The sequence below is a fragment of the Scleropages formosus genome, chromosome 19 (genome assembly GCF_900964775.1).
Source record: "Scleropages formosus chromosome 19, fSclFor1.1, whole genome shotgun sequence".
Taxonomy (NCBI): Eukaryota; Metazoa; Chordata; class Actinopteri; order Osteoglossiformes; family Osteoglossidae; genus Scleropages; species Scleropages formosus.
In genome coordinates, this window is record NC_041824.1 from 21,031,162 (window position 1) to 21,041,855 (window position 10,694).

Sequence of the window (10,694 nt, forward strand, 5' to 3'; positions counted from 1 at the left end):
AGCGAACAGAGTTCCTTACCCTGTTTTGTCTTGGTCGGCCCTAATCTGCCACTGTGGGACATGACCGAGGCGTGATTTCGGTACTGATCCGGGTCCTGCGGTCCCGTGAGCCGGTCTTAGGCTCAGCTGAAGGGTAGCGGGACGAGAGGGGGTTGGACACGAGTGAAAAATCATGGGGCCGACAGAACAAAAAATGACATTCTTAGAAGAGTAATACGAGAAAAAAGGGCAAACACAACAAAGCGCTTGAAGGCTGTGTGAATTTATAAAATTATTGATGCTCTTTCAAGGACAGGGACAAAATGAAAGTAGGGAAACCGCACCGAGTAAAAAAAAAGTAGGGAAGCACACATTGGCGGAAGGGCGTTGCAAGACATATTGTGCTCTCGCTTTGTGGCCTCTCAAGTGTTTCCACCATATGCTTCCTGTCAGGTAGATATATGAACACTGCTAACTGATATGCCGTTCCCCTACGCCGCTTTCTCCCGCGTGTCCTTCCTCCCCCAGCGCTCTCTCTCCGCCTGCGGCTCTTGCAGAACAAAGGGGGTCCCCTGAACACGGCCCGGTCCCATGGCGGGACGTTCTCAGCCGCTACCTCCACCTCCACCGGGCCCAGCTGGAGTGCTAAATTCAGAACAGAGTGTGCCAGGTGCGTTCTTGTATTTATTGAGCTTGTGGACACCGATAAAAAGCAGCCTTGTCTACTCTCGCTGATAGGGGCTGAACATCTCACCCGACATAGCCTTCAGCTGGAGCAGTGACCATATATGTGCATACTGTGAGTCGCCAGGGTCTCCTAGGGAGGATTCCAAGGACCAGTGGGGTAGATCTGGCATGCGCGTGCGAGTGGCAAGCGCTTGAGGCGGGAGACCCTCGGTGTCAGGGCGGGCCTGAGGAAAATGGATCCCACCTGTGAACCTTCCACACGAGGTCTAGTGCAGGCATCAGAGGACCAGGGCGTTCGGGGGACGTGAAGAGGCTCGTCGTGGTCTCCTCAGTTCGTGCAGCGCTCCCTCCCGACGTGTCCCGCCGCTCTTATCCTGAGTCCCCGAGCACGGTTTCTGCAGGACTCGTGCAGATTTAGGCCTTTCGGGGCCACGATTAGAGCCTTGCATTTTGCGGTTACAAATCAGTCAAATATTAGGTGCCGTGGCAAGAGAGACAACGGGAGGGAGGGACGGAGGGAGGAGAACGGATTAAAAATGTTCATGGTTTACGATACGGTTTAAAAATTATCTAATCTTACCAAACTTATTTGTTTTCTCCTCCAGTTTGATTTCAACCACTACTGCACCTGCCCTTCTTAAAGCTATTGGAGCAAGCGTGCCTCCAGCTTCTCGACCCTTCTCGAGCCAAGGTGTCGTGTGAGGTCAGCTGTTAAAATGCAGCCGGACCTCGAGAGCATGATTCGTGAGCGAACAGGTCGAGAGGCCGCCGGTGCTTTCATCCCCAGCTCTCCAACGGCTACCTCCCGTGCTTAACCTGTCTCTCCCTCGAATCGGCAAAATCTCGCAATGACCTCGGCGACGTCAAACTCGACGGAATCCCGGGAGCCTGGGCTCTCATTAAGCATGAAACACGTGAGGGTCGACGTCACTGGCAGAGAGAGGAGAAAAAGTTCGATTGGGATATGTCCACGCTGAAGGTCTAATTGCTGGAATATTTGCTTTTTATAAGAGCGCTGAGTTACGACTATAATTTCCCCAGTGACATTCCAATTAAACACATCCAGATTAAAATAAAAAGTGAATCCAACAAATACTTCTGTCCAAGGAAGAAATACCTCATGCTCCCTCTTCCTTGTTCCCTTCTTTCCTGATTCAGACCCCTTCTCTATTTCATGTCTCCTGTCCCCCCCAAGGCCCCCTGCTTTCTCCACAGGTGCAGCGTTTCTAAAATGCTTTTGATGAAAGCAGATTTTTCTGTAAATCCTCCAGAAAACACACATTTGATTATTTTTCCTTTCTCTGCGATTTTTTTTTCTTTTTTTTTTTCCAGCTGTTATTTGTAACCGCCTTCAATAATTTTAGCACTTATTTTAAGGACTCTGTAATTCTTTCCTTTCCATCACCCTGTGAACGTGGGATGGTCTCCTTCCCTTCTCGGAATGGAAATAGAGGAGTAAAAGAAGTACATATGAGAGTGAGAGACATCCTTTATTAATGTATCGTGAAATGAGGCAGTACTAAGGTTGCGAGCGACCAGACGTGACTGTATGACTTGAGAGGAGGCGCAGGATTAAGACATGAGAGGCTGAGGGTCACAGGGGTCCTGAACCAATTAATCTGAACCCGGTGCCTTTTATTTTTCTAATGGTCCTTTTCCATTTCTCTATTTAAAATAGGCTTTTCAAAGTGACTAAGGTGAGTAAAGAGGCAAATTAACAATGTGTGTTTGGTATACTTTGAATTTGACTGTGTTGAGCTCATTCAGTAAGGGGGGAGGGGGGGACACTCAAGTTTTTAAGTCCATGGGTTACCTTGCAGCCTTGATGCTGTTACTGGGTAACGCCGCCCCAGGGACGGACAACACAGGGTTCAATTTCGAGGTGGATGCTCTTATTTTCACTGAATCCGTCTATGTTCACGGTTTTGTTCCACTCTGCTAAGGAATCCATATAACAGACATGCATAAGTATAAATACATGGTTACAGGTAGGGTCATTTAAGGAGCACCGACCATTAAAAGCATTTTGTGATCTTGCACATCCACTCAGCAGAGCCTAACTGTCACTGCAGTACAGCTCTTAGAAGCAAGGAGCCTTTTTGGGGGAAACCAAAATGCACGGACAAGGAACCATGGGTGAATTACCCGCACATCCTTTCAGCCTTTTAGACTTATTTGCCAAATATGAGTTATTTGCCAAATATGAGCGATGACTGAGACTGAAGGAGAATGACGAAATGCATCCAGAAGCAGTGTTTCCATGACCAGCTATCTGTGTGCTTTACTCTGAGTACACTCGACTGGAAGGGAATTCTAGTTCAAGGTTCGAGTGCATTTGTTCTATAAATGACTTTGCGGAGTGGGTGGTTAACGGGCGAGTGTGCCTGCTGGATGTGCCTGGGTCTCAGTTCAAGGTTTGCTCTCTAAACAGTTTTCCATTATTTGTGTGTGTGTGCGTGTGCTAGTTTCCTCTCCTTAAAGAGTTTAGTCATGTGCATTCCTTTTTTAGCGCTCAGTGTGAGCAGTTTATATGTGTTGTTAGCGCACGGTAACAGAGCGGTTGGTGTTTTTTCCCAGGGTAGAATCAGCCTCTTAAATTTCTCCGCTTGCTCCTTCTCCCCTTATCTGCACGCATTCGGGCTCTCCACCCTTGTCCCAAACCCTTGACCGATTTTCCCAGCTGTGTCTCAAAGCACATTTCATTTGTTTGTAACTTCTCAAATGTCGGTCCCCCTGAGACCATCTGCTCTGTTAACACAGGAAAACTTGAATTTCTAAATGCAATAATAAAATATATTAAGAACTTGTATAATCTGAGACAACACAGTGGCGCAATGAGAGGTGCTGATGACTCACAGCTCTTGGGCTGTGGGTTTGAGATTCCTTTTTCTTTTTTTTCCTTCTCCATGTGGGTTTCCTCCAGGTGCTCTGGTTTCCTCTCACAGTTCAAAGACAGACTCTGAATTACCCTTAGTGTGTGTCTGTGTGCGTGAATGAGAATGTGTGCGATTGCCTTCTGGTGGACTCTGGATGTCCTGTCGATGGTGAACCCAGCCTCACGCCCTGTGTTTCTAGGCTAGGCTTTGCAGCACTGTGACCCTGCACTGGAAAGGTGGCTATTGATTATGAATGAATGAATAAATTCATGTATAAAATTTCATTGACCTTCCACCTGTGTATGCTTATTGTCAGCAGAGCCATGCTGGTTTGTATGAGTGTTACAGATTTACTATGACTTGCGCAGAGATGAATGTTTGCTCACTTTACTCTTCTTCCATTCCCTTGTTCCAGACTACTTATCCTGCCTCTGATGAACACTCTTCGCACCCTGGCTGTTAGCGGAAATGGCTCCTGGGTAACTGCTGGACAGTGACATTGAGGGCCATGCTTCACCCAAACACACTCCCCAAAATCAGCCAATAAAGGCAACTCGTGCAATTGCCAGCTCCCTGGATTAATGTCACAGGGCCCTCCAAGCTCAAGTCCCTCTGCCAAACTGATCATTGATTTACTAAGGGCTCCCAGCATCTGACATTCCAGAGAATAATTCTAAATGGATTCTGTGAGCCATGGGGCCTTCAGCGAGACTTTCCATAACCACACACACACACACACATTTTCAGAACCGCTTGTCCCGTACGGGGTCACGGGGAACCGGAGCCTACCCGGCAACACAGGGCGTAAGGCCGGAGGGGGAAGGGGACACACCCAGGATGGGACGCCAGTCCGCCGCAAGGCACCCCAAGCGGGACTCGAACCCCAGACCCACCAGAGAGCAGGACTGTGGTTCAACCCACTGCGCCACCGCACCCCCTTTCCATAACCAAAAAGACCTTAAACCCAGTTTTAAGGAAAAGATGGATTTGAATTTTCATCTTGAGAAAAGCAGATAATGAGAGAGGAGCGAGTGCACAGGCTCGAATCATGGCAACAAAGACACGCTGTCTAAAGTAGGGAGAGAGAATAGATTGAAGGGATTATTAATGGAATTAAAGTTTTTAAAGTTTTACAGGCCTGGATTACCAAAGGGCCTGAGCTGCAGACCTGAATGATGTGTGCTGAGAGCACATGCCGTAGCCTCAATTGCAGTCATATGTTGTTGCCAGGGCACAGTGGGTTGGACCGCAGTCCTGCTCTCCCGTGGGTCTGGGGTTCGAGTCCCGCTTGGGGTGCCTTGCGACGGACTGGCGTCCCGTCCTGGGTGTGTCCCCTCCCCCTCCGGCCTTACGCCCTGTGTTACCGGGTAGGCTCCGGTTCCCCGTCACCCTGTATGGGACGAGTGGTTCTGAAAATGTGTGTGTGTGTGTGTGTTGTTGCCAGTCCCATGACTACTGCAAGGGACCCTTTGAATGAGAATAAGCGAAATACTGAGCAAAAGTAGTGATGTGTGGAATGAGATTGCTTGATGGCTAGCAGCTAAAGTACACACCATTCCAACCCTCAGGGTGGCGAAGAACATTTTGTCTATAGGAGACTTTGTTTCTGAGGTCATCAAGAGGACTGGATTTTTCGGTCTTCCAGACCAGTTATGGTTTTGCTGTCAGCCCCTCTATTATGTCACTGACATTGTGTTTCATATGTTTCACGTTCTCCATCCTGAAGAGTAACGAACTGTAGCGCTTGGGGGGTGGACTTATTTCTGAATCCCTGCTGAGAGCCATAGAGTGCTACCGGGAAACATGCTGAAGGCGGACAGAAAAAAGACAATAAAACACCATGGCCCTGATGGGACGGTTGGCCTTCAGAACAATGAAAACTGCTTTCCACGTTTCTTTGACCTCTCGTGCATATCAACCCTTGGTTTTTTTTCCCCATCACCGTAGACTCTACCTGGACACTTGAATCCCTCATTCCACTCTGCATAGGGTTGGTGCGGCACACTAAGGACCTCCTCCCATGTGTCCTGTACCCGTGGACACACCGAATGCTGCACAGACTTGCATCAAACACACTTCTCTCGCTCTCTCTCCTTCCCCGTCCCCAGCAAGCACCTCCGGAGCATAAAATGTCATTCTTGTCCCTCTCACTCTCTCTTGGTCTGTGCCTCCCTTGGAGCGCTAATGAGAAACAGCTCTGTTGCACCAAGTCCTGAGAAGGACTCAAGTCTCCATTTAGTACCCAGCTGCTATGTCCACGTTTTTCTGCTGCTCCAATGGATGGAGTCCTTTCCCTTCGCATTCAGGCTCCCTCCCCGTTGCTCTCCGCGGACCTGAACCAAGCTCCAAGTGACTTCCGCAATGTGTCCTAGGGATGCACAGCATAAAATTATAAACGGACAACCAATTAATCCGTAGAGGTAATTATTCCTGAGCTTTCTGTGTAATTTGGATAATTAATTATTTGATTAAAGCCAAGAGCAAATTCAAAAAAGTTGCTGCTCTGATGTTAACGCTAATGTAGCATTGCAGCTGCTTACTGTAACTACAACGTGTAAACTAAAAATTCCACAGTCACCTGGAAAAAAAATCTTTCGATTAAAAAGAATTGTTATAAAAAATATTTGTGGAATATGTTCTCATGACTGGGGGTGTGGCGGCGCAGTGGGTTGGACCAGGTCCTGCTCTCCAGTGGGTCTGGGGTTCGAGTCCCGCTTGGGGTGCCTTGCGATGGACCGGCGTCCCGTCCTGAGTGCGTCCCCTCCCCTCCATCCCCACGCCCCGCGTCGTTGGGTTCGGCTCCGACTCCCCGCGACCCCACATGGGGCAAGCAGTTCAGAAAATGTGTGTGTGTTCTCATGACTAATTTCAGATGAAACAGAATGTCTTGAATACTGGAGCGTCGCATAAATTACAGTATGAAGGTGTCTAGATGGGCCCTCTTAATGTAGAGACTCAGCTTCTTTCACGTTCTTCTGCAGAACATGCGGACAGCAGTAAGGCTGAATATTTTTTGCAGGGCACCGTCATCATTTGATGTATTTAGATGACATGTAAACACGTGCTGTGCGTCTCCCTACGTATTCGCTTGTATCGGCCACATTGTTTTAATTTGTAATTCAATTCTGCAAGAATGCTATGAAAAGTGCTTGACAGCACACATTTTACAGGACAATAAAAATGGCCGGATAGAAGCAGAACCAGCTGAAATAAACTGGAAAATTAATCCCTGATCCCAGGAAAGACAGTTGAACAGAACTCAGTAGTGCAAGAGAAAGCCACCCGTGAAAAGCAGGTAATTACACAGTAAGCTCATCAGTTCGAACATCTGAGCTCCGTACCTGTCGGCCCCCTCCCGCCTCTCTCAGCCTGACAATGGAAAATCTCCAGCTTTACCCATCTGTTCCTGTCAGACACCACATGGCAATGAACTCACAGAAGGACAGGCACCCACACAGGTCTCAAGGTCTGCCTTTTCGTGTAAAGGCCGCAGCTGCAAGGCTTCTGCAATAAAAATCATTATTGCACAATCAACAATCATGGAAATGATCATCGTAAAAATATTTTTTAAGGCATATTCAAGTACATCTCTGGTTAATAGAGTTAAAATATACTCTAATTAAACTACATGGCTTAGCAGACACTGCATGCGTTCATGAGTAACATTTTCCTGTTAATTAATAAAGTGCTGAAGCCCAAACAGTCATAAGTACATAATACAGTGACATGCTGCGTGTTTGGTAGAGCCACGCTGGTAAAAATAAGGTAAGGCAAGATGCCAGTTGGACTTGCTGTAATGAAGGCCGTCGGTAACCCCCCACTGAGATGCTCACATGACGCTCGGTGTAATTCGCACCTTCCAGGAAAGTGAACCATTCATCTTTCCCTCTTGTCCCTCTGCACTTCTGTTCATTTCTAGCGTTCCCTTGGCACGGCTGTCATCAGCTCCGCAAATATCCCAAATACACAAATATGCATTTCCGTCTCTTAATTCACGGTGGAATGCAACGCACCTCGAGCAAACTCAGGCACGTATATACACACACATAGCGCACGCCCAAAAAAACACACACATCGCCCCACGTGTGCACATACAGCATATAATGTAATGAGAATAGAACAGACATGCGTTAAATTTCCACACAGTAACAACTGCGAAATCCAAAAGTGTAGAACTCTCAGAACTCTGGCTGAGTATTTGCCAACTCATTCTTAACAATTTCTCAATAGTTTCCCATGAAAACGACATAGAAAATCATGGTTTTGGGTGCATCGGTCATGATGTTCTTATTCATTACATATTTTATCAAAGAATGTTAAAGGTTTTGAATGGACGTCTTTCACTTTGTAAATTCGGTCCTTTAGGTAAAGAACGTATACTGTACATCATATGAACATGGCAGCTTAAATAAACAAAATTCTCAGTGCAAAACCGTGCACAGATGAAGCAGAAATGGAACGTCAGTGTGCGATGGCACATGTATTCACTGGGTGGTTTTGAAACGAAAGCGCACCTAATTTCTCCTTGCGCGCAAGCTGAACACCGTGAACCCCTCTCTGCTTTTCTACCTTATAGTATTTTATTTATTTATTTGTCTCTGTTGTCTCTGTTGACCTGACCTTGCTGTGCTGATCTGAATAAATCATTGGTCACCCAGAAATTGCTGCCTAGGAGACCTTCAGTGTAGTATGAGTGACACGCCAGACTATAAATCAATTAGTCGATTCATAACTGTTATGTCACTCAAAAATGCATGCAAGTTTCCAGTAAGTAATCAGAAACGCAAACTAGATTTTCTTTGTCCCTAACAAATTAAGCTGATCAGATACATCTTCTGAGTAATGCAATTCTTATACCTTTAGAGCTCATGAAGATGTAAGACGTAGGCGACATCGATGCACATGAGAATGAATGACAACTGAAAACTGAGGCTGAGAGATGGTCTCCATATCATCCAGAGCCAGAAGACTGGGATGGAATTGAATTTACGTGTGTGAGTCTTTGAGTGCACGTTTTCTGGTGGGAGAAGATGGTTTGCAGCTGGCAGCCCTTGAGCAGGATTCTCCAGTCCTGATACTTTTGGGCTGGTGTTTGTGCATGTTTTTCATTTTGCCAAAGCTGTTAAACACACAACCGAAATAATCATTTCCCTATTTAAACTTTGACCACTTAACTGAAACTGTGGAGACTGTTAAAGATTGCTGGAATTCTGTTTAAGGTGCCACCTCTCAGGAGGAGGACAAAAATGCAAAGTGATCTCCGCCCCTTCCACCTCCCATCTGGCTTCCACATTATCCTTCTATTACACTTGGTTTAAACTTCACGCTTTTAGCCATGTATTTGTCTTACGGGAGTAATTCGCTGTAAGAAGCACTCTGAAGGGTGCTTACATCAATGTGACATCTTCCGCCCTTGCAGCACTGCACCGCCCAGGATAGTTCTGCGCTCCCTTGGCTCCTGCAAAGGCCCACCACCGGGACGACGGTGGGGGGGCCCAGTACATGCTACAGGCTTGATGGCCGAGTAAGTTCCATACTGTCTGTGAAAATACATTTGAAGAGAGTGCACAATATCCAACATGGATGGCTGGTGGTGTAGTGGTTAGTGCTCCTGCCTTTGGGTCCAAAGGTTGTAGGTTTGATCTCCACCTCTGGCTGTTGTACCTTTGAGTAAGGTACTTACCCTAAATTGCTCCAGTAAAATTGCCCAGCTCTGTAAATGGGCAAATAATTGTAAGTTGATTTGAAGAAAGTATCAGCTGAATGAGTAAATGTAACATGAGGTCCAGGTACTTCTCATGCTCACTGATCTGCTTATTAATAGGTATACATCTCCAGCTGGAAGAGAGAAGCATTCATCTCAATGACTGGATTCATAACCAGGGTTAAAATGACCTATTGCAGGTTCTGATTCTAAAACAGTGATGGAGACTGAGGCTGTACTTGAGGGTAATACCATCAAATTACTTTTTTGTTTATTATGTGGAACAACTATTGCGTGCAGAAAGTGTCTCTTCTGCAAAATGGGGAAAAAAAGCTATTTCAAATTACAGATTACAATCTGTTTTTCATCAGGCGTCAAGCATAAAACTCAGTTTGTGTGTTTCATTCCCTTAGCGGTAGAATCACCCGCTGCAGACAGTGAGCCACTGTGACAGAAGACAGTGCGGCATTAATAATCTATTAACAGATATCTGCTATGCATATGGACATTTACAGACCTTTGGAAAGAGGGTGAAAATATCAACATTTTATTATTTATTTTTCATGGATGCTTCTTAGGTTCTATCCGAGAGCGTTTCAGTCAGAAGCAGCCATCCTTCCAGGCTGCCAGTTGAGCCTCAGCACCCCTTTTACTATTGACCTTCATTAACTTCCATCCAATATGCTACCCATCTGTCAACGTAGCAAGTAGCTGGCCTCCTCATCCTTCCTCTCAATCTGCAAATTGTGGAATTTTCTCCATCTTCCAAGTTGCCAAATCAATGTGAATCATTTTCCTATTTCAATGCCTCCCTTTCCCTAAGGTTGCATATTGCACATTTCACTTGGCTTTCTTGTCACTGCTCTTTTGTTAAAAGAAACCTTTCTTTTTTCTTTAAGGTTCCATTTTTTAAAAAATCTTTGCCATTTAAAACATTTGCATGAGTGTTCAGTGATACCTCAGACTGTTCTCATGTCTGTCAAATGTGAAAAAAGCATACTTAGCATAAATAACATCCTGAAGCCTATTAAATGTCAAACCCCGTTTTATACATGCACTTCACTGATTTCTGTGGCTAGAAATAAATTCTCAACGTGCTTTTTTTCTGATAAATAATTTCAGTAGATTAATATTTTGTCGTTTTTTGCTTTGAAAACCGAGAAGCGTCACTAAATCAGTATTGAACAAAAGCTGACACATAGCACAGCCGTGCTCAGGAAAAGTGCACCTTTGTAGAAGCGCTTAAGTTTTTGACTAAAAAAGCTCTTTTCTTACTGGTTGTTTTATACCTGATTTAATGGGAAGATAGCTGCTGTGTCTAGCTAGCGCTCCTTGCGCAAGTTGCCCTTCACTTATCTCTTGGTTTACTCCCTTTATCAAAGTGCAAAAGAAGGCACTTTTATTTACATTCCGGCGAGCTTGAACTAAAAGTGAAAAAGGCACCAAGA